The 11,898-nt window shown below is 39.3% G+C and overlaps 2 long non-coding RNA genes across 2 annotated transcripts in view; both read right to left on the bottom strand.

Annotated features, from left to right (window-relative positions):
- Positions 1-8,502, bottom strand: part of LOC121140352 — a 35,616-nt gene extending 27,114 nt beyond the window's left edge. Inside the window, exon 1 of the long non-coding RNA XR_005877141.1 lies at positions 1,123-8,502. This is a non-coding gene — a long non-coding RNA (uncharacterized LOC121140352). The remainder of the gene's footprint in view (positions 1-1,122) is intronic.
- A 1,304-nt stretch (positions 8,503-9,806) lies between these two features.
- On the bottom strand, positions 9,807-10,951 carry LOC121140172. The gene is made up of 3 exons (XR_005876978.1): positions 10,823-10,951; positions 10,196-10,339; positions 9,807-9,875 (listed from the first exon to the last, which is right to left on the bottom strand). It is a non-coding gene; the product is annotated as an uncharacterized LOC121140172 (long non-coding RNA).
- Between the last annotated feature and the right edge of the window lie 947 nt (positions 10,952-11,898).

An 11,898-nucleotide genomic window follows, 5' to 3' on the forward strand; every position in this document is an offset into this window, starting at 1 on the left:
ATATGGAAAGGATCAGAGGTCAAACAGATTGGAAAAAATACCCATGAGTCACAGGAACACATTCAAGAACCAAAGTGACTTACTTCCATTGTACCATAGTAACATAAATAAATGCTCCCACAGTCATGGGCCTCTTTGTAACAGTTCTGCATACAAAGATCCTTTTGAAGTTCAGAGAGATGCAAACAAAGATGTCCACCCACTATAAAGACAGGGATAAACATGTGACTAACGCTAGGCCCATGAAAGTATGCAGGATCTTCTACTCTGAGTGAGGTCCAGATAGTCTTTTCTTAGATGATTATTCAAGGGCCTGCATCTGAGCTTCTCAAGGGATGCAGGTCTAGGAAACAACTCCTGGTGAAGCATGGCTTTCACGCAGGATGCTCTCTGGGAAGGCTAAAGTTTGTTGGCGATTGTCAGCAATGACCAACAGTGACTTTGCCATTTTTATATTAAATTTCTTTTTTTTTTCTTTTTTTGGTTTTTACGAGACAGGGTTTCTCTGTATTGTTTTGGAGGCTGTTGGTCCAGCCCAGCCTCGAACTCACAGCGATCTGCCTGTCTCTGCCTCCCGAGTGCTGGGATTAAAGGCGTGCGCCACCACCGCCCAGCTTATATTAAATTTCTGAATTTGTCAAATTACTCCATGTGGAGGTTAAAGGTAACAACACAAACCCTACAGATCCAAATGGAATTATACTTGTAAGTACGTGAACGTAAACATGGATGCTTATGTTGATATACACCCAACCACACTAAACGGAGTAGGAAAACATTAAGACCCAAGTGATTCTACAGGCAAATGTAGAGAGAGGAACTAAAATGGCTTCATTCTATCCTATCCTGCTTTATCCCTTATAATTCTGTTTCCTTACTCTAATCATATAATAATCTAGAAAAATAAGGCCAGATCTCTGCAAGCAAACAAAAACTGCAGTATTATTTGGTTTTACTGACTTCATATAATTTGATTTTTATAAACTGCTGAGAAAGTTGAATTATGAGATGTGTGTGGAACAATTGATGGTATCTAGCACATAGAAATAAAGGCTTATCCTAACATAATTTAAACTATCGAATAAACACTTGCTTAGCATTTGTAAGGACTAGGTAGTTTACCTTATAAATATTGAGCCATTTACTCTTCCTAAGAAGCTCATCAGGCAGAAATCTTTCTCTGTACTCCTCCTCCTCTCCATCCTCCTCCTCCTCCTCCTTCTCCTCCTCCTCTTCAGCAGCAGCAGCAACATTATGGGGATACCTCAAACACAGATTAAATACCTTTCTCAGTGTCACACAACTAGTAGGTGCTGGAGTTATAATTCAAACCGAAGAAATCTAGAGAAAGTCTGTGTAGTTAGCTATAGAATGGCTCTGCTGAGGGGTTAGTTCTGTTACCATTGTCATTGGACAGACTTCATTTCATATTGAATTTCTAAATTTGACAAATAAGCCTGTAACATTAAAATAGTTATGTAATTTTATCTATGTAAGTGCAAAAGCAAAAGCATGATTCACAGTTTCCCATAATAAGTAGAAGTTGTCAAAGAAATGATGACTTTGACAGTCATAAAAATATATTTTAGAGTTTTCAAATTGTCATCAATGTATGTGTATTTGTGTTCATCTTCTCAGCCCTGGGTGGCCATTGCTTCTGGAATGATCATCCTCTCCATTTCCAGGTTTACAATAGGAACGGGGAATGAAATAAGGAAAAACAAACAAACAACCCACAAGGGCCATTGACCTTTTCTGTAGGCTTCAGCCCAGCCCTTTGATTTTAGATAAGCCTCGGCTGCACACAAATCACAGTGCTGAGATTTCCCCATTACTGCCCTTCCCCAGAGACTGTAGAGAATACTTGCAATTGCAGAAAGTTCCATTTTTTAGAGTAGTGGACTTATGGCCAGTAACATGTGTGCTCTTTGCTTACAAAAGAACAGTGGCAAATATGCAGAAGAATCCTGACGGATTACAATGGGTTTCCCATGAAAAGGACTCAGCTCAGCTGAGTGCTAATGTTGTGAAGGGATATCTGGTCACATTTCTCTGATTTAATAGCTCTCAGGCTTCAGTGCACACCAAAATTATACTGGAGATAGATTCCATACATATATATTGGAACCCAGGAACTGGATTTTCAAGTGATTCCGATGCAGGTACCCAAGAATGCACTTAGAAAAACACTCATGGACTAGGAGTAAGGGATGAGCCCATGTCTCTTAGGAAGACCTGTTTCAAATCTATGTTCCTAATGTCTCTCCAGATTTGCACCATTGAAATCTCCATGGAAGAGACAGAACGTTCCCCTCCAACACAGGTGAAGGTCTCTCACCTTCCTCTGTTCTGTAATTGTGGGTTAGGGCTGTGTGGATGGAGCCTCGGGAAGTCAGGAAATATTTCAAGACCTTTTGACTATCACAAATAGCAGTCGCTTCTCTTCAGCCTTTTTCCTAAAGTTCTCTATTTGTGTTATTCCTTCATCTGCTTATTTATTTTTAATGTTGGGTTGCCTCTCAATGTCCCCTTTCCCTCTTTTTAACATTGGAGTTGTTTATGTGGGAGAGGGGACTATTTCAATCTGTAGAATTAATACTAGGGTGCCACTAAGCCATGTACCTATCCTTCATTGTGTTAACACAATTTTCTACCCAGTTTCACACTTCCTTTCTCCAACAAATGGACTGCTGTTGTGGGGAATATCTCTGAACCTATGTGCCACCACAAGTGCCCAGAACATAAGGGGAACAAGGCATCCTATTCTTTTCATTATTACCTAACGATAACTCTACGGAGATGTTCACAGAAGCAATAAATTGACAGGTGAATCCATAAGTTAGTCAGAACTGATTTCCTGCCAGCCTTGACTTTCTACTCAGTCATTAGCATGAAGAAAAGGTTTGATTTATTCTCTCTGGGGTTCATAATGAGCACATGGGCTGAATTGAGTGTTCTATTTACTCTTGGTTACAATCTGATGACAAGGTTGCCATTGGACCAAGAAAAATGTTTCTAGTGTTATTATTAATATCTGTTAAGAATCTAGGGTCTAGACTGTGACCACAAAATTTATAATATTAAATTTATAGTCTGTCAAACAACTGAAAGCCAAAACTAGAAACAAGAAACTACATATGAACACAAAGATGGACCAAAGAACTAGAGTTAACTGCTCTTACACAAGCCATTGTTTGCTTTGTGAAAACATTTTGGTCATACTAAAACCACCTTTAGACTTAAGATCAGCTAATGATAATATTTTAATAACTCAAAAATTGAAAACACTATTTCTTCTGATACAAAAACAGTAATTAGATAGGGATGGAACTGAATTTGGCTGCTGCTCAGTCAGCTCTGTCCCCTTAAGAAGAATGCCAGTCAATACAAAGTGGGCAACCATAAACACACCACCAAAACCAGACTCAGCAGAGAGTATATATTTTTGCACAGATACATATAACAATAACGAGGGAAAATTGTAAAGAAAAGCATGTTATTAATTTCAGATAAAGGGGCATGGGAGGAGTTGGAGAGGAAAGAGAAGGGAGAAAGTGACATAATTCTATTTTAATTGAAAATGTAAAAATAAAAAATCTTAAAGAGTAATCATGTTGAAAATAGGGTCCATACACTCTTGATTCTTGTCTTTCCCGACAGCCAAAAAAATAGAGATATTTCTAAATTATGGCCAAAATAGACAAGAAAGAGACAATTGCAGTGGATGGCACATGATTAACTATTACAGGGATGTGAGCAACAGGCTGCCTCTTAAGAGGAATGCCAGTCCTGATCCAGCTCTTGCCACCGTGCTCCTCTCTGCTCCTAGAAACGGTCTTTAAATCCCAGAAGCCAATGCTGACAAGGACTGAGGCTCTGCATGGCACGGGCTATTCATTTTAAAGGGAAGAATGACCATATTGGATGTATTATCAAAACAGTAAGAAAGTTACATTCCTTGGCTTTGTCACACCAACACAAAGGTGCTTATAAACGTCATCTCCTTATATTACAACAACAAGAAAGCATCCTTAGAACACATCCCAAACCGTCATCTGAATGCCAGAGTTGTTTTCTCCCCCAGAGGAATACATGTAACTATTTGAAAAATGCAAAAACAAGCCTGTAAATTTGGGTTTTCCTAGAGTAGGAAGCTGTGACCTGAACACATGCTCAGCTGCTTAGGAAGGACTTTCAGTGCATCATTCCACTTACCATTATTGGTAACCACTCTTAGGGGGAAAGATCCTGCAATGTTATGTTTCTTTGGCTTTGATGTGAAACAGAGTCTCAGGCACCCCAACCTGGCTTCCAGTTGGCTGAGATGACCTTGAACTTTTGATCCTCCTGCCTCCACTTCTGTGTGTTGGGATTACAGCTTGAGCAATATGCAGGGCTTCGTGCCTGCCAGATAAACACCATGCCAACTGAGCCATATCCCCAGTTCTAATGATCCTTTAAACATTTTTTTTGTCTTTTTATTTCTGCCATCTTAAAAACTTGAATACACTGTGGCCAGATATTGCCACTTGTTATAATATGCAAAACTCCAAATGCAGCAATGTGGATTCCCTGTTTCTTGGTAGAAAGAGCCCTATGATAGATCCACACATTGTGGACTCAGAGATGTAGTTCTGAGAAAGCAGACAGCATTGACTGAGAATGTGAGGCCGGATGCAAGTTTTAGTCCTTCTCCAGATTACAGGTGGATGATGAGTCTTCCTTCTTCCTTGGAGTTTGTTCACCCATGAAATAAATAACATCTCTGCTCTAATAAATGGTAAAGAACCCATCCAGACCCATAGTCACTGACTTTATGAAAAGTTTATAAAATGAGGCAGAAAGTGGAGAGGAGGTTAAAAGCCCCACTATTCTGAAGATTGGGTACATCTGAATAGAAAACAGAGGTCACAAGCAACTCAGTCCAAGCACTGTCCTCAGCAACCCGGGTGGACTAGATGGGCAGTGGCAGGTACTAGGATGTCTGTTTCTAAATTGGTTTGTTGTGCTTGATGCTAAGAACATTGGAATGGTTTCTCTCACTCACCTTAAGGTGCAGCTTTTCACTCCACAAGACTATCCTGAGAAGGACTTGTAACTCTTAGGAATCTACTATTCTGTAAAGAGATGGGGAATGCAGACTAAGGAAAAATGTCTTCTCTATATTTTCCATAAGTAAAATTTCTTAAATTTTAAAAACCTTTACACTTGGTAAAGAGGGATTGTCTTTGTTTAAATCCATGCATAGCCTTCTTATTTTTCTTTACCAAAATTTTATACTGCACATCTAGTAATAAACTGCAATTGTATTTGTCAAGGGTCTCCCAGGGAGTAAATCTGCTCTGGTTGAAATACAAAACTAAGTTTCTCTGTTGAAACAGTGTGAATTTATGAAAGTTTACCTTTTTTCTATGTTTTCAGTTGTGGAAAAATCTATGTAAAATAGAAGTTAAGAGAGGAAGCAAGAAATGACCAGAAAATTGTTTGTAAGAAGTAATTCTTAGTAAGTTCTCCATGAGAGTTCTCCTATATGAGGATGACTGCAGCTGGAGGGGAGTAGAGACAGTCCTGTGCCAATTATTTTATAGTAATTTAGTGACAGAATCCAAAAATTGTTTTTACATGTTTCTCATCCTTTAATTCAGAGGGATAGCACCACTGTGAATTTAAAGCAGCCTTGTTGACTTTTCTTGCTTTGGTTCAGGGAGAAGAATATTCTGATACTGGCAAGATGAGGCTGTCTTTCTTGAGTCTACATGGCAAAAGGCGGGTGAATGGGATGAACTGACTTCAAGTTATCTTATGTTGGTATGGTACTTATTACTGGCTTCAGGATCAAATATGAGATGCTACAAACAGTGCATATGCATTCAATGTATTTTGTTATTATTCATATGTTGAGAAGGACTATCTGTTCACTATTCTGTAGTTACTTGGTATAAGTTTCATGTGTAAGATCTAAGTTTAAAGGAGTTTTTTCCTGATAATCTTGACTTTACCAATATTGTCAGCCACTAGCATCATTTAAAAAGCACCCATAGCTAGTCACTTCAGTTTTAGTCAATGACTTTTAAAGCATTTGCAAACCTGTGCCTGTGACCACCCAGACCCTGAAATCTTAGAGAATCGTTCCTGACTGTCTACCATTCTCTGGCTTCTAAAAGTACTCCTTCTGTCTTATGAAATATAATTCAATGTCAAAGGGGCTTATGCAATATTTAGAATGGTATTAAATGAAATTAATCTTAACATGAAAAATCTTTTGATTACAGAGTGTGCCTTGTCAGTGATTGATTGACTAACTCATTTATTCATGCAATAATGCTGCCATTTACTTCCATTTATATTCCTGGGCTTTAACAGAAAGTTTCTATTTGTGCCATGCTCATAGGTGGATTGCCTGGTTATAAAAAGACTTTCTACCTATTTTATCAGACTCTTTGTAAACAACAACTTTCTTTCTTAATGGTTCTCTCTCAAAATCACTTTCTTCACAAAAAGTCAAAGTTTGGGATAACAAGGATAATGATAGACCATCTATAGGGAATTTTGCTCTTCCCCCATTCTCCACCTCAGCTCTCATCTTATTGGCATGTAATAACAGAAAGTCATCCATTTCTTAAGCCTTCTTCATGATTGTTTACTGTTGGAAGAGAAGGGGCACAAGTTACCTTGACCACACACATCTGCTAGTGAATATCTGTGCCCATCCTCTTGCTCATTAGGAATGTGGGACAATGAATAGCTTTGTGGCTTTCTACAGCAACTATCCCATGGAGAAGGATCCAGCTGATCTTCAAAACTCATGTTTCTTCCTGCTCATGCTTAATTACATTGTTTTTCCTTTTATTCTCTTTACATGTTTAAAGTGAATTGAGGGAAATAATGATCTTTGTGGTTTTTTTCGATGACAAATATCCCTCTTAACCTTAGAACCTTGAATACCTGGTCCCTAATTGATGGCACTGTTTGGGTATGTTGCCTGAGAAAGCACGTCACGGAGGGAAGGCTTTGAGAGTTCAAAGACTCAGATCATCTCCAGTCTGCTCTCCGCTTACTGACTGTGATTCAAAATGCTCGCTTCTTCATTTAGCACCTTCATCCTAATTTGACAAGAGTTGTTAAGTCTCAATGCCTTCTTCTGACACTTAGGACTTCACTGAACCCAGATGGGAGTGGCTACTTCTCCTCCTGCACCTTGTCTTCTCTCCTCCTCCCTCTCCTCTTCTTCCTCCTTCTCATCCTCTTTTCCTTCTCACTTCTTTGTCTCATTCATTTTTCCTTCTGTACTTGTTCATATTCTCACACCTGAATTGTTCACATCTGAATAGTGCCAGAGTAATCAACATTATAGAAAACTTCTGATAGCATTTCTACAGAATTCTTCTCACCAATGTGATTAAGGAAACAGGTAGGCAATGAGGAAGGGGAGAAAGCAAGATGTACCAAGCAAGAGAGCTTTCCAGAGATGCATTCTGTGTATTTAGCATTTTGTTGCATGTTGGTTTGTGCTCTCTTTGATTTCACCAGAGTGGAACAAACATGGCTGCAAAAGACCCACTAGCAAACACTAAGTTATTTTCGGTCTCTCTTTATATTTCCCTATCCCTTTTATGTAGTTGGTGTGATAGCTTATCACTAATATGTGAAAATAATTCACTTTAGGGATGAACGAAGGAACCAGAAATCCAAAAGAGAAATAAATACTATAAACGTAGAGCAGGTTTTTAATCTTGTTCTTCCTATGTGTGACTTGCCAGTTCAACCGCTGATGCTTTATCAACAGACATTTTGTTGTTATCGGTTGAGATTTGGAAAAAATAAAACCAAAGCTCCTACTACAAATATAACATTCACATACTAAAATATATGTCAGATGCATGTAAAGTATAGCATGAGTACATGCCCAGAAGCCAAGGATATGCAGATTACTGTAGACTGTCTATTACTGTCACCACTTGTCAGCATGTCACCAAAACAGTGGCTGTCTGAGAACATCAATCTCTCTAATGAGTAAATTGGAGGCTTGTGGGATTAGAAGAAGGCATATCTTTAATAGGAACAGTCATAACAAACTTATTAAAAATTATAATAATATGATGCAGTCCCTGGCTCCTGCTTAAAGAAAAAATCGCAAAGGGAATCCACTGAAAGTATAGCTGAGGTTCAAGTCATGGTCACTTAATGTAAAGCTGAAATGTTAAGGAAGACTCACTTATCTTTTCTAACACATTTTGTATCCACCAGGCCTGAGAAATGAGAGCAAAGCCTAGGTGAAGCATTTCTCTCAGTTTGTCCTCATCATATGATGTACTTGAGCTAAATTTTTGTTCATCCAGCTAAGCATTTATCACAGAATCTCAGGAGAAAGCCTCAAATTCCAAGAGCTCTGGGCCCTTGTAGACAACTGGAGTACATGGCAGCTTAGATAAGTTATGGGTGTAAAAGCATGTAATTGTCTTCCTTTGTTATAATGAGTCATGTTGTAGAAGCCCATGAAGATTCGGGCTTTTTAACAGGCCTTTAGCAAGCTTCCTGTCATTCCTAAGTAACTGTTAGGCTCTCGGAAAGAAAGTGGGATAAGCATCAATTTAGTAAATAATTTTCAGCTCTATATTCATTTAAGAGACACCAGTTACTCAAACCTAAAGATTTTTGATTTCTCAATAAGTAACACTGTATCCATTTTCTTGGATAACTAGCCATTTGTCAGAGGAAGAATTTGGGCCAATAATGTGAATAATGGCAATAGTACAAAAAGATTATTTTGGTAAAACTAAATATCCTGAGAAAGTATTGGTCTCAAGTAATGCTGTATGTTGCAGGAAAAAGCCTCTTTTCTTGGTAGATTTTGATATTAGGATTATTATATTGTAAAAATGTTAGAAATATCACAACAAAAATACTCAAGAAAAGAGGGGGTTAGAGAAAAAAATGGTATAGCTATTCTACCAATATTGATGATTGGACCATGACATTAGCACTCATGCATTATGAGTCCATAGAAGACGCAGATATTACACTTAATGTGCTCTTTAGATGATAATTTGAGTAGCTGGGGAAGGAGTTTGTATTTCATCCTCTTCATCCTGTTCAGTAAATACCACCTACAGGGCTTTGAGGTACAGCGTATTCCTGAGCTTTTACTTGTTCAGCTGCCTGGAATACTACTGTGCTCTAAAAGTTTCGAGTTAAGAGTAAAATTACCACAGGAGTTGTTTTGCATCCTTTGTTCAATTTTTCTTCTGTCTTTTTTTTCATCCTTTTATTTGGTAGGTGTGAAATAATGTAGGCAGCCTGAGGGAGTCATTTTAAAAAGTAGTAGGTTTTAGGTAGAATATACTGCATAATACTATATATCTTACGAGGTTAGCTTTTCACAGCTACTTTGGAAGTCTATCTTTTGTTCCCTTAACTTTTAACCCTGTTTGGGGTACTGATTATGCTTTAGGGAGTATAAAAAAGAAAACTATAGAGGTTCTTTATGATGTCACGACCAAGGCTTAAATGCATGGCAGGGTGCCTGGAGGAGCCAGGCCTTTAAGCCTGCTTTGCTGATCTTGAGAAATGTTGTTCATTGTTCCATGCTTACCTCTTTCTTTTATGTTCACCCTTCCTTCCACATCTCCTTTTTACTCCCATCCCCATGCCCATCCTCCTTGCTTTGCTTCCTCGACTTCCCATGTTTACTTCATTTGAATCCATGCTTTTTTTTTTTTTTTTGGTTTTTACGAGACAGGGTTTTTCTGTATTGTTTTGGAGGCTATCGGTCCAGCCCAGCCTCAAACTCACAGAGATCCGCTTACCTCTGCCTCCTGAGTGCTGGGATTAAAGGCGTGCACCACCACCGCCCGGCAAATCCATGCTTTCTTAAACTGTGAGAAGTGGATATAAATAAAATATGCATTGATGGGTATTTGGGTTGTTTCCACTCTTGGATTGTCAGGAGAAAAACTACGTCCACATTAGCAAACACATTTGTGCAGACATAGGAGAGCAATAGGAAATGGTAGGACACTCAGAAACTAGCAGTGCTGTTTAAACAGCCATCACTCGCAGGTTTGGAGGATAACGAGTAAGATGCCTATCTCTTCCCAAACCACTAAAAGTTATAGTAGTAGGAAGGAGACACTTAAAAAGAGCGAGAGAAACCATGATCCTGCATAAGTAAGTGCAAACAATCTTGAAGACATACCTCAGAATGGAGGAAGGAAAAGTGAGAATGGTTTTCCCTTTCCACTTCCTGCTCTCTCATTGCTGCCTCCCGTTGATCAAGTCCAACACGATGAGGCAAGGATCTTAGCAGAAATAACTAGTGCACACCCGTATTCCAAAGTATCTAGCATGACAATGAAGAAAAGGTGCTGGATCCAGAGTGACAATCAGATAAGTCACCCAGTCATGAAAAGGAGCAATTGTTTTAAACATTCTGAGTAGTAATATAGACAACATAGAAAAACTTGCTTAGTCTGTCCACATTTGTTCGTTTGGCCTATTTTCTTAAAATTTCTTTTGGCGGAGAAAACAGCTAATTGACAGAGCTCAACTCCATGTGCATAGTGAGCTAAGCACTGAAAAGTGATAGATGGACTGTCTAAGGGGATCCTCCGGGAGCATACTCTCCACCCCTGGAAAGCTGAAGACTGACTGTGTGTACTGTTTGGTTTCAGCAGAGTCAGAAAGCACAAGGGAACAACTCGTTTCAGGGAAAACACTTTCAAGGTGCAGAGGAAGATTTTTTTCTACCATAAGTGTGACTGGGCTGTGAAATAGAGGCAATCTTTGTCCATGGTGATATGACAAAGTCCTGGAAGTTTCTAACCTCATCAGATGAAAGGGAATCCATAGTAGAGAGACTGTGAGTTCACGTCATCTGGGGATGATGGCATCTCCAGTCACGTACAGAGACACTACAAAGAAACTGTCATTAATATTCCAAGCTAGAAGAATGCAACCTCTGCTGTTTCTCTCTTTTACACACACACACACACACACACACACACACACACACACACACACACACACTCACACACTCTCTCAGTTGTTAATTTTGGAGGTGCCCATATTGGCTACCATATTGGGGTCACCTTCCCAGGCTTTTTAGACTCATTAATAAATTAATTTAAGAATAAATTTAGAATGAGTCTCAAGAACAGATTTTATTAGAGTTTAAGAGAAAAACCCCAAGGCAGGCAAGTTGTCAATCTCAGTAGCTGCCTGCAGGAGGAGAGAAAGGTGTGTCCCTATTATTAACATCCCAACTTCAGTTTCCTGCCTTCCACTCCTCCCATCTCCCCCTGTTTCCCCTATCTCCCAGATCCACTCCTCCTGTTTCCCTTTAGGAAGAAGCAGGCTTCCCAGGAATATCAACTGACCATGACCTAATAAATTACAGTAAGACTAGGTACAAACCCTCATATCAAGGATGGACAAGGCAACCCAGTAGGAGTAAAAGGGTCCTAAGAGCAGACGAAAGAGTCAGAAACACCCCCCACTCCTACTGTCAGGAGTCCCACAAGAACACCAAGCCACACAAGCTTAACACATATGTAGAGACCTAGCTCTGACTCATATGATTGCTGTTTCAGTCTCTGTGAGCTCTTATGAGTTCCGCTTAGTTGGTTCTGGAGCCTAATGTTTGGCTGTGGGTGCATCTACTCCCATCAATTGCTGAATGAAGCTTCTCAGATGATGATTGTGCTAGGTGCTGATCTAACAGTATAGCAGAATATCTTTAGAAATCATTTCATGAACTATTTTTCTTTTTTTTTAACCTGCAGTTGTGTTTGGTTCTATCATAGGTCTTTGGGCTATCCAGCCTCTGGCTCCTGGCCATCCAGGCAATGTCAGATGTGGGCTCCCTCTTGTGTCATGGGCCTCAGATTGGACCAGTTAGTG

This window comes from Mesocricetus auratus, unplaced genomic scaffold (assembly GCF_017639785.1).
Source record: "Mesocricetus auratus isolate SY011 unplaced genomic scaffold, BCM_Maur_2.0 Super-Scaffold_100004, whole genome shotgun sequence".
Taxonomy (NCBI): domain Eukaryota; kingdom Metazoa; phylum Chordata; class Mammalia; order Rodentia; family Cricetidae; genus Mesocricetus; species Mesocricetus auratus.